Raw genomic sequence first — 11,971 nt, forward strand, 5'->3', positions numbered from 1 at the left:
CTTAAACCAATTTGGAAGTAAGGTCAATACTGAGAAAAGCAGTATAATCCCTTTCCCAGCAATGGAGAATGCCTCTGCCGCTCCACAGAGACAAATAAAAGCATGAGTAAGAGCACCCAAGTGTCCTATATAGGATTAAAGGTCATCATATTCATACTCTGAGGCTAATATTCAAATTTAATATTTTTTTTCTGAAGGATACTAGTGGAATCAAATAACAGATTTCTCTCTCTACAATGGCTAACTTGCCTTCAGCTTAGCTTAGAGAGCCAAAGCTTTGCTTCAGATCAGAAATCATGTAATTTGAAAAAAACTACACCTGGCAATAGGTCAAGTACGTTTTTACAGTTCCAAATGTAAAAGGCTGTGGAGTGCTTCAGATATTAACTCTAACAGAAAATATTGTAAAAAAAAATAATAATAATAATTTGCAACAATAACTCTTGAATATGCTCTGACTGCTGCCTAAGTTTAGCCAACATATCTACAAAAGCAGACTGTTTGGAAGATGTTAAATGGTACTGTATTGAAAAGTTACATGCATAAATGTGGCCCAGTAACACTTACAGTCTGTTGCTTCCTAGTCAAATTGATTCCCTTAATAAATTTAAGACTTGCATCTTAGCATTGCTACCTGCAATAAAACGGTGCTTTCCATTTTGTCTATTAGTATTTTCCAAAAATCCAAATTAAAATAAAACATTAGCTCATCCTGCACCCCCGTATTTTCCAAGCATATTCTCATTGCTTCACTAGGAGAATTTTTCAGTAGTATTATCTTGGTACCCAGGAGGCTGTCTGCCATCAGCACTTTTGCAGAACTTCCTGTTCTAGAAAATGGAATCCTGCCCCTGCACAACAAAATCTAACCTCTGCGAATGCATTCACCATCGGGATGTTCCTGTAGCCATCACTGAAACCTCAATCTGGAAACAATCGTGCAGTGTTTGTCCCATGTCTGCTTTCAGGTTAACGCAACTACAGATGGAAGATTTCTTCATTCTGCTGGGTATCATTTCTTATCTTCTAGTTTCCATGGTTTCGTTATTGACTCTCAATAAACAGAAAACGTACGGAGTTCATACACTCCACAAATACACCTGCGATACTCTTGTGATCTGACCTTGTGTGCTACAGTCCCAGTTAGAATACCCATTCCAGAGAATTCCAGTGGGGAAAACTGATCTAACAAAGCTTGCTGTGTGGCCCAAGAGGTAGGATACTCCACTAGCTTGCATTTGGTACAAATATTCACTAATAAAAAATAAAATGAGTATACCTAGAGACAGGCTGTCAAATTTCAAATACCCTGGGCAGAGTTCCCATTTTATGAGTTTTGATTATATAGAAATTTGCCATACACAACCTTAGAAGCACATAGTTTGTTCAGATACTTGGGTGCTATTTCAACCTTTTTTTTTTGTTGGCACTCATTTATGGAACTCAGTTTTAAACAGCAAATTCATACCAATACCACAGTATTTACGGTAAGGACACTTCTTTCTGGCCTTCCTCTATCTGCACACAATTTATGATGCATTAAACTGGCCACTATTCTGGAGATCACAGATTGTCAAATTTCTCTGCATGCATCTGACTCCATTTTGCATACATATGTGGAATCTGGCTCCCAATGTATCTGTGATCCTACAGAGACAAATGGGTGAGTTTAGAACACAGTGTATTGCTTCTGCGAACTTGAGTCATACTCCTTATTTCAAAGTGAGTAATTTACATTTATCATCAAACAAAACTACACTGGGGTCAAATTTTGCTGAGGATTTTGCAGTTACACTGAGAAGAGTGAGACATGGTGAGGTGGTATAGAAAAAATCTGGTGTATAAATAACATCCATTCAAACACGAAGACCATCTCTGCCCCACTCTGAAAGCCTCCTTGTAATAATTTAACTGAAGTAAAATTCATACTGCTGTCAGAGGAACGACAGCAGTAGACGTAGAAATACTGTAGCTTTAATGTAGTTAGTTCAGTATCAGTGATCTGAAGGCTCTGGAGTGAAGCTCACAGGCCAAATAAGTAGCCAAAATAATCAGGTGGATCTGTACAGTTCTCTAAAGCATATACACAGCCTTTGAAACCACAGGACTAAGCTGTGAGCTGGCTAAACCTGCTGTAGTCATGCTTTTTACTGCAGGGTTTAATGACACCCGATTTTTTTTTGGCTGGAGTGGGTCATTTGACATCTACATGTACTCAAAAGCTGTGCATTAAAACTCCATTTAAGATCAGACAAGCAGCACCACATGGGATAAAAATCAAGACGTCTCCTGTCACATGACAAGTCCATGAGAAGACGGTGCCCGTATGTTCAAATCCTGTACATCCATCATCCTATACTGTATGTCTGCTAATGTTATATGTTATCAGTTTGCCCAAGGTAACTATACATTGCATGGAACAATCATTTTATTGAACATGATCCTCTTCGTTAATGGGGGAAGTCTGCATTTTCACCACATAATGGGACATACCTGTGAGAACCTCTGGAAAGCTGAGTGACAACTGGCTAGCATTAGCAGCTCAAAAGAATTTATCTGGCACAAATGAGATTGTGCCCCATTTAAGGGAAGCTAAGAATCAACTGTGATTGCTATTTCACAAAGCCTAAGAAAATTTCATACAGAAACTATCACTGACCTTTGGATAAAGAGACCCAAAAAATAAGTTATTGCTGCTTTTTAAATTTTTTAAAACTTTTTTTCTATATAGTATGAACAGAACGGACAGAGTTTTGTTTCCTTAATAGTTTACATCATGAGGATCTCTTTCCAATGCCTTCAGCTTTGCCAAACCTTTAATGTTGAGACATAATTTATGTCACTGGCCGCATCCTGATTTCATTCTTTAATGACACTATAAATGGAGAGATACTTCATTGAAAGAAGTTAGAAAAAAAAAAAAGCTTAACTTGACAGGGCAGATCCATGTGTTCTCATGATACTTACTAATTATTTCAGATTGAAAGCTTACAAAAGCAAAAGCTTCACAATTAAATAGGAAAAGTAAAACTGTAGTCTGCTTATTGGGAAAAGTTTGGAAGTATTGTTTCACTAATCTACAAGTTTAAAAACCAGAAGAAAAGAACAATGAATCTATGTTGTTTAATAGGAAGATTAAAAACTTGTGTTGTGACTGTTTAATGAGCATGATGATAATACTGCAGCATAAAAATATATTTATAGTCGTATGTTTGAGAACTTCTGCTACAGTCCCTACTCTGAATTTTGTAAAGTAGGCTTCTCAGGCAATAAAAGAGTTTGCATTTTGTTGTGCCTGTTTAAATTTATTGAAATCTGGCCACTGAGCACTTCTCTAAAATAATTTCCAAATATGCTCAGAAAAAGCTTCTTAGCAGCTTGCAATAAATACTTACAGAGCTGCCACGTGTTGACTGTCTTTCTGCCTAGCATTGCAGTCCCTTCAGTGCAGTTGATAGCGATAGTTGCTGAGGCATCAAATGCTGAAACTAGGAGCAGAAGAGCCCTCCTTCTGATCCCAAAGCACTAAGAGGCAGAAAGAGGAAGCAGCCTAACTTAAATTGGAGGTGAGGGTAAGAAAAGGAACAGCAGTAGGTCCAGGAGCAGAAATAAGAGAGGTAATGTTGCAACCTGGGAAACAATAGGAATTTGAACCGAACAACATGAATATGATGATTCAATGTTTCTTTAAATTGCCCTCTTTCAGTATTTTGGTTCTAAACCTTCTTTACTGCATAGTTTTCCAAACACACGATGAATACAGAATCATTAATTTCCTTCTTAGCTTTTTTTAATGATTCTTATCCTTATGGTATTTAGTGATTCACAACATCATTTGCCTCCCCTCAATAACACTTCTTTGAAATCAGGTACATTCTTTTGTTATTATATTTGAAGGACAAATAAAGGAGATTCAAGCCATCATTAGCAGAAATGTCTTTTTAACCCAGCATTTCTCAGACAGGTAGGTGTTGGCAAGAGGTGAGGAAGGACAAAAAAAAATGGATTCTTTCGAGCGCCTTCAGGAAGCCTCTGGAAAGGAGGCCTCTGGGCTGCCCGACGCTTGCCTGCTCAGCAAGCGGAGGCTGCAGGCAAGGAGAGGAAGAGGGGGGCTCTGATGGACAAGAAGCTGCCCCCACTCTGGGAGAGTGTAGGAACAGGGTCTGCCATTGCAAAGGACCCACATTCTCCTCTAGAGAAGTTGGTGTGAATGTGTGCATGCCTTTAAAATGATGGAAGCAGCACAGTAGAAAGCTCGTTTGCGAATGTTGTGCTCCAGATGAGAGCTGCATGTGTAACGGAGTACCAATGCATTAATTGGTGCCTAGTACAATTCAAGCAGACAGGCTATAGTAGATTTCAGTGTCCTCTCTATACCCTTGAGGGGAGAGTTTAGGGGCAACTCAGAGCATGGGCAGGGCTGCAGGTAGTGACCCAGCAAATCCATTCATCAAGGACTGTGAATAAGAAATCGAGCAAGCAGCGCTGGCAGCGTAACTGCTGCCGGGCTCTTGCTCTGGCTGCAAAGTGGGTCTGCTGTGGAGCACTGATGTTTGTGTGCACCGTACATTTCAATTAGAGTAATTCCGATGAACAAAATTAACAAGAAGGCTTAAATATACTCCAAAATTAAGTTTTTAAAAAGGTAGCGTGGGCCAGCTTTCTCTTAGGGCCAACCTTCTCTTGAACTCCTGCAGAAGCATCTGACTTCAGCCACTGCTACTAAAAGTCAACTGGATCATGCTTTAATATGATATGGCCATCTAAAGTGTTTGTATTTCCCAAAGAGTAATACTCACAATTAATGTACTTAAAATCTGTAAGAATTCAGCTTCAATATTTTTCTTCAAGGCTTATAATAACCTAGTAGATTTTATTTTTTTAAATATAAAGAGTAAATCCATAGCTTGTCTTTGAAGCTATGTGCTAGTTTGGCCTACTAACTGCATTTTGTGAACACTCCAAGGTCTCTATGGTTTTAAAAAAATGTTACTCTCTCTATAAATATTGGTGCAGTCTAAAAATCAAGAGACTAGAGCCATGTACTTATCCACTTGCCCAATATTAAGAATATGAGTTATCCCATTGCACGCCTGTTTTGTTGTTTAATTGGGGCCTGTAGACATAAGACAGCATCATTTATTTAATACACTTGTTACTGGAGGAAGCTGCAGATCATTTCAATGCAGTTATTTATCTTTTACCTAGGTCTGTTCAAGAATGGATGATCCTTTACACCTAGCGAAGGTATCTTCAGACACTACAATGGCTGAGCCATACCCATACATACATACATATTGTAAACATTGATCAGAAAAATACACCTAAGCAGGCATAGATGGCAAAAATGCGTGTGCACCTTCCTAACATTTCACATATACCTGAGGAACAGTCGGAAGCCAAGGCAGCATATAGCATTTAAATCCCAACAGGCAATTTTCCATTGCTTCATTAATCACAGCTAAAAGAAACAGGTTACCTTTACACAGGTGTGTGAAAATTTCAATTCAGTGCTTTCCTACTTACAACCTTATAATAGAAAGCAAAATGCATTTAAGTTAATCGCACATTCTTTTCTCTCACATACTAGCTAGCAAGCCCTTTCTGCGTCAATCCATTTCTAAGTCATTTTTCCTGACTAAATAAATTATTGTTGTAATTAAGGGAAGATAAGAGGAAAAAAAAAGCCCAAAGATTTAAAAGAAGAGTCAGTGGATGCAGCATGAGCTTCCCACCTCCTGAGTCATTCTGCTGTCTCTCCCAGTGTGTATCATGCATCTACAAAAATACTGAAAATAATATCTTCCTCTCTCTTGCAATATTGAATGATGGTTTTACAGTTAAGAAATCATTCTTTTATATATATATACATAAAAAACGATTCATAAGACACATGTGTTCCATATGATATTTGCAGCAGTGCGAAACCATGTTTAGTCACAGACAAGTCCTCCATTCTGTCTTCCATCAGGGAGAGGCTGTTTTGGGAGATGAGGGAAGGGAGAATCTTGTAAATCTCTATACCTCACAGAAAAAAAATTAAAAACGCCTGATAAATTTCAGATGTAAAGACAGCCTCTGACTGAAGATGATATAAACAAGTACCAGCACATTTTGGCATTAAAACTGGGTAATCCCAGGTATGTATTCATATGCTTTAAAATACACTGGATTTGCACTCTGCATACAACATCAATATAACCTCCAGTAGAAAAAGAAGACACTTGTGGATGACCACTTCAAAACAACACCTAAAATTACAATGAAAAATACAAGCTACAAAGTAATTCTAATAATAAGCATACAATCTTAAAAAGACATAGGAGAAAACAAAAAACCCAACTTATATTAAGACCTAATTAAATGCAGTGGCCAAGATGGCTATTATTTCCTCTCCTCTTGCTCTATTAATATTGAAAACTAGGTGTGGCACCACAAGAGAAGAATCTCACTACAAAACAACTGGAATTTCTTGACTAACCTTCTTAATTAAATACAGTGTTGTCTTACCTGATTAAAAGGTAATTACAAATCATGGCATAGGAAATATCCATACACTTGTAGATGAGGCTCCTTCTGCTGCAGGTTCAGGTTCCTGGGCAAAGAAGCTTGTAAAGTCTTAATTTCACTGAAATGAAAAAGGAAAGAAATGAAGAAAGAGCCTCCCCATCAAAACAACAAAGGAACCTCTGCAGTATTCTGTAGTCTCTTCGCCTGCTTCCTGTTCTGGGATTCACTCTTTGAATCCCAGCATCGATCAGAAAATTGGTTGTGGAAGGGAAAAAAGGAGGGGGGATGAGAAGAGGAGGAGGAGGAGGAAACAAGGAGGCAGCATATTACGTGCTAGCTCCACCTACTGGCAAGGAAATGTGCTCAGCTGGATTCTTAACGCTCTATCAAAACAACTGCAGTTTAGTTTTAAATCGCATATTAGCCCTTGATTATACAGCTTTAAAATGAAATACGTAGGTTAGAACTAATAAATGCTTGCATTTTTTTAAAAATCTGTTTGAGATTTAACCTGCACAACTTTTTTTTTTTTTAATTAACAAACTAAGTATTTAGGTACACTTGTGTATAAATAATGGCAGAAAATTAAAGGTTCTGCCAGATATCTTTGTTTTACTATATACTAATGAATTTTATGTTTAAAAATAAAAAGTCATTCTTTATTTAGTACACATCGGTACAAAATAATGGAAAATAAGTGTGCTCCCTTTTTTTCTTAATTGAAAGCGGGGAGGGGATTGTTATGTAACGCAAAAGGATTTAGTGAGGACTATTACATTATTTCTCAGTAAGGAGTTTTATAGTGATGTGTTTATTTATTTTTGTCCAAGGCTTTCCTGTATTTTATCGCATCTTGAAACTGTTCTTTGGTACTCTGGATACTATTAGTTATAAAAACCTAATAAAAAAGTTGACTGCCTCACCCTAGTTGTCTCTAGCCTGCTCTATAGCTGTGTTTCTATTTCCTTAAAAGCCCTCTATCCTTAAGGCTGCTCTGTCACATCAACGAGCTACTAGCCACCTGCATGCAGGGCTGTCTCAACATTTCTCAGCTGTGGAGGAAAATTTTGATTGCCTCAAAACATGGCTTCAGGGGAGGAGAAAGTGCAAGAGTTAACTCTGAATGAATCTAGATGAAAACCATGGAATTTTTCTATTGGGATTCATGATATAACTCATCACAAAAATCACTAACAGCAACACAGTGTAGTTGCTCAAAAGATTGTCCCTTTCAGTGGCAACTCATCTTTGTATCAGCTTGAACCATTCATCACAGCCATCACAAGTCCTTGGACTGTCAGTTCTTCAGGAAAAAAGATAAATTTCATTGCTTGTTCAATCCCTACAATGGGATCTTGGACCATGAAAGAACTGCCAAGTACTAAAATAGTTCAAGTAATGATAATAATAGGTCAAAACCGGTCAAAATACCTATTGCGTGAGCAGGGACTGAATGTTTTAGAAATCCTATTCTCACAAAAAAATACACTCTCATTTAACGTTGTTTTATGGAATTTTTGCTATAAAATACTGTTTTATATAAAATGCAAGGACTATGCCTTCAAATGGGATTTCACTGGAAAGCACAGACAGTTTTAACTTAACTCCTAAACCGCGCTTAAACGAAGGACTTGGGCGCTCTCCGTGGTGCTGAAGCGTACTTGGCCTTCTATGAAGACCTTACCTGGCGCTTCAAAATGCCTGGAGTCCAAAGTGCATGTAACATTAAATCCTTTTGAATGTACTTTGATAACCTTGTACAAATATGGAAATGCACCATGAATTAATACAGGCCTGCTATAGGCCTAAATTGGTAAAGCTAATATTCTAAAGCCTACTTTAATTAAGTCACTTATTGAATGTACTTATCACAAAACAATAATTTCATTGGGATATGTAACATTAAAATTTTTATTATTAATTTAGCCTACTTCATAAACCAAACAAAAATGTCTATGCTATCTAATGCCCTTCCCAAAGATAACTTGAATTAATAAAATTTGAAATATTAAAGATGAGATTAAAGTATTGCTCATTGATCTGTATATATATGACAATTATGTCTTCATGGTAAAGCTTATTGGGAAGCCTAGACTTGCTTTTCTGTATCTTCTGTGAATAGTACAATATAAATGAGATGTTGTAATATCTCAGGCATATTACAATAAAACGTCACAGTAAGTTAACAACAATAAAAAAACCTGCTGAGATTCACAGGAATTTTCTAAGTTTACATTTTCTTATGAAAACTGCACTTGTCAGAGGTGCAAACTTGCCCAGTTATGAGAATGTGAGAAAATAAAGACTTTTTCTATGAAAAATTCATAAGACCCCTGTAAGAATCAAGAAATTCCAGTGAATCCCTTAGAGCTCATTGAGCTGTTAACACTCTCCAACAACACCTACAAACATGGTTTATTCATGGTTCTACTAATCATATTAATAGTAATTATATATGAATTAAAACTAATATCCATTGAACACATCTCATTTTCTCTCTCTTTTTTTTTCTTTTTATTTAACTGCCTTAAAACTAGGATAGCTAGAAGAATCTTTCTGCTTATTCAACCATGCTGATAGAGCTCATTTCTACCAGAAATTTCTCTTTGCCTCTCAGACCATGGCTAACAGTCATCTGCATAAAAAATAACCATTCTATTAAATCATGCAAAAACATTTACCCAGAAGATATGAAGCAAAAAGTCAAACTCCAGTTTCCACAGTGCATGGGATGTTAAGCCTAAGGAGCAATGCCAGTAGCTATTCTGGACAACAGACACTTATTTATGCCTGTCCATTACATGCCTCAAAGAAATAGCTGTTTCACATATTTAGAACTCTTACTTTTCCTTTTTGTCCCTTTTATCCATAAATCTCAACTCTCGAACTCTAAACCTGTACCTTTAAGCAAAAGACAGGTTCTAATCTGAGGCAAAAGACAGGTCAGCAGAGTGAACAGGTTCATGGTTTCTTGATGTGTCATATTATTAAAAGACATAAATTAATTTGAATCAAAAGTTATCAGCCTTTGTTATTTAGTTCTGATGAAATTTTAAAGCCTATCATCCTTTAAAGTCTGAGAGTCACCTTTTCAAATTACTCACTGAAGTGAAACTGATCTTGAAGATTATTCTAAAGATGAAGCATATTTTTGTCCCTGCTCCAGAGTTACTTTAAGAGAAATTAGCCTGGTGACTACTGATAAACAATCTTTTAATTTTTTTTATATTTCTTTTATGCCAAAAATCTTTGCACCTGAGGTGTATTAGTGCAGGCTGCCAGTGTTTTTACCTTGGCCTAAGAAGAAAGATAGCTTTAGAATTTAAATATTTCCGAATATTTTTCTTAGTAATGAAAACTCTTTCATCTTTTGAAGAAGGGACTATTTTCAGTCATACTCATGATATTTTCAAAATGTAAACCTAGCCATTTCTCATCTTCTTAGGCCTAACACTGTAGATACTTTTAAAGACCAATAATGACAACAACTTGGAAAGGAATGTGTGCAACAACTTTTGAAAGGGCATATCACTTTCATCTTTGCTCTCTGAGATATATGTATGCCTATGGTCGGTACCATTAAGGCATTAACTTATGCAAACTTCACAGTTCAGTGCACTGAAGAGTTTAGATGTTCTGTATGTTTATAATCCTTGGCCAAAGCAGATCAAAGTAAGGTTATTTTTCGTTAACATAGTAGAGTAAATTCTTTGAAATTTTGTAACGTCTCTCTCAGTGTAGTACATTTTAATGGTTTAATTATAAAGGTGCTATTTTCAGTGCAGATAACTGCTAGGCATAGTGTGAGATGCAGAAAACCTTCCTAATGCAAAACCAACTTGGCAAGCATATGTTATTAAACAGAGCAATACTTCTATGCATTCCAGCTTTAAAAGTCTAGCAAATAAATAAATCATAACTTGAGGTTTGCTTAACAAAACCTCCCCTCTCTCCAAGTGCTGATTACCTTTCATCTGACCAATTAAACCACATGACTCAGTAGCAATAAATGGAATGAAAACATATGAATGCAATCTCTGTGTTTATAGGTGTCCTGGGAGAACATTATTAGATTTTCTTAGTAGCTCTGAGAGCACTGCTGCACTTGTTGCTGAGGTATCATTTAATTCATCTGTCCACCTCTCAAAATCTATCTGAAATTGTATTTGTTTACCCTGAAACTGCTTGCTTGCATTTTGTCTTTATTTATTTTTTCATATATATAGTATGTTCTTTTGAACATAGTCTGTGTCCTGTATGTGAAAACATAGTGCCTAAAATAATAGCTTCCTTGGCCTGACTGGCCTCTTTGGACATCACAAGGAATATTAAGAAACTTCTTTAGTCTTGTTCTCTACACCACAGTTAGATAACAAAATTTATTTATCCTGTGGCCTCTTCTCAAGTCAGGAATTATTATCCCCATTCCGTAGATGAGGATCTGAGATACAAACATACATTATGTTCTGGAAATTATACAAGAAGCCTGCAAGCCTTGGATACTGAATCCTTATTATCTGAGTTAGCACCTGCTCAGTGTTTTGTTATTACTCACATAAATAACTAGTGTATTTCAGGATCCTCCTAAGTTGTTTGCCTGTATATCTTTCTTAAGGTTTATCATATGGCATGCAAAAAAAGTATTTCCTTGTTAATTCGTTGCCTTCTATGACTCTCCTGTCTTACACGGAAACAGACATAAAATAAAAAGGCTTTTCATGCAAGATTAACGAGATTAGAAAGAATATTGCTCCTAGCACTCAGAAATTGCTGAACTGCTTCTATAGTGGCAGCAGATGCAGTTCCTGCTACACGCTACAGGACAGAAACATCTAGCACATACATAGTGGGGAATGTTCCATCTTTCCAGTTGACCTACGGCACTTTTCACCAACTCTCTCACTAAGTAATTAACAACGCCAAGTTGTCTGTGAAGTTCTGGCAACCAAGTAGTGTGTCAGTTAGATCCACCTCTAGCTTGAATATCAGTGGCAAAAAAAGCTGTGTATTGACTACTTGTTTTACTGTTGTCTGCTGCTAATTATCTTGAACTTAGAAGCCTGTGGTAAAGGCCATTGTTGGACCACCAGACTAAAAAGATACCAGTCTCATATGATGATCTTATTTATTCAAAATGTAGCTACATAAGATCATTGCTCTTTCTAGGTTCATAAACAAAGTGTGTGTGTATATATATACATATGTATACAGTATATGTAATGTGAATATTTTAAGGCCTCTCTAATCTGTGATTGTTGTGCACATTTTGTACAACTCACAATAGTTTTTTATTGTAATGGTAGTTCATCAGACTGACAGGAAAGTTGTAACTAGAGGTCAGTATTTTGAAAGCACTTAGGCACATATGGAAAGTGGTTGAGGTAGTTTATGTTTTGAGACTTTGTTTTAAGTTATTCATACTAAAATGAAGGAATTATTGGGACCTCATTGTCTGAGACCA

The 11,971-nt window shown here is 36.6% G+C and overlaps 1 protein-coding gene across 4 annotated transcripts in view; it reads right to left on the reverse strand.

Annotated features, from left to right (window-relative positions):
* The window catches only part of SCN2A (sodium voltage-gated channel alpha subunit 2), a 75,446-nt gene extending 68,677 nt beyond the window's left edge, over window positions 1–6,769 (reverse strand). For all 4 annotated transcript variants that reach the window (XM_069861183.1, XM_069861180.1, XM_069861182.1 and 1 more), the window contains exon 1: window positions 6,511–6,769. The gene's annotated coding sequence lies outside the window, so the exon portion shown is untranslated. The remainder of the gene's footprint in view (window positions 1–6,510) is intronic.
* Between the last annotated feature and the right edge of the window lie 5,202 nt (window positions 6,770–11,971).

The sequence above is a fragment of the Phaenicophaeus curvirostris genome, chromosome 7, assembly GCF_032191515.1.
Source record: "Phaenicophaeus curvirostris isolate KB17595 chromosome 7, BPBGC_Pcur_1.0, whole genome shotgun sequence".
Taxonomy (NCBI): Eukaryota; Metazoa; Chordata; class Aves; order Cuculiformes; family Cuculidae; genus Phaenicophaeus; species Phaenicophaeus curvirostris.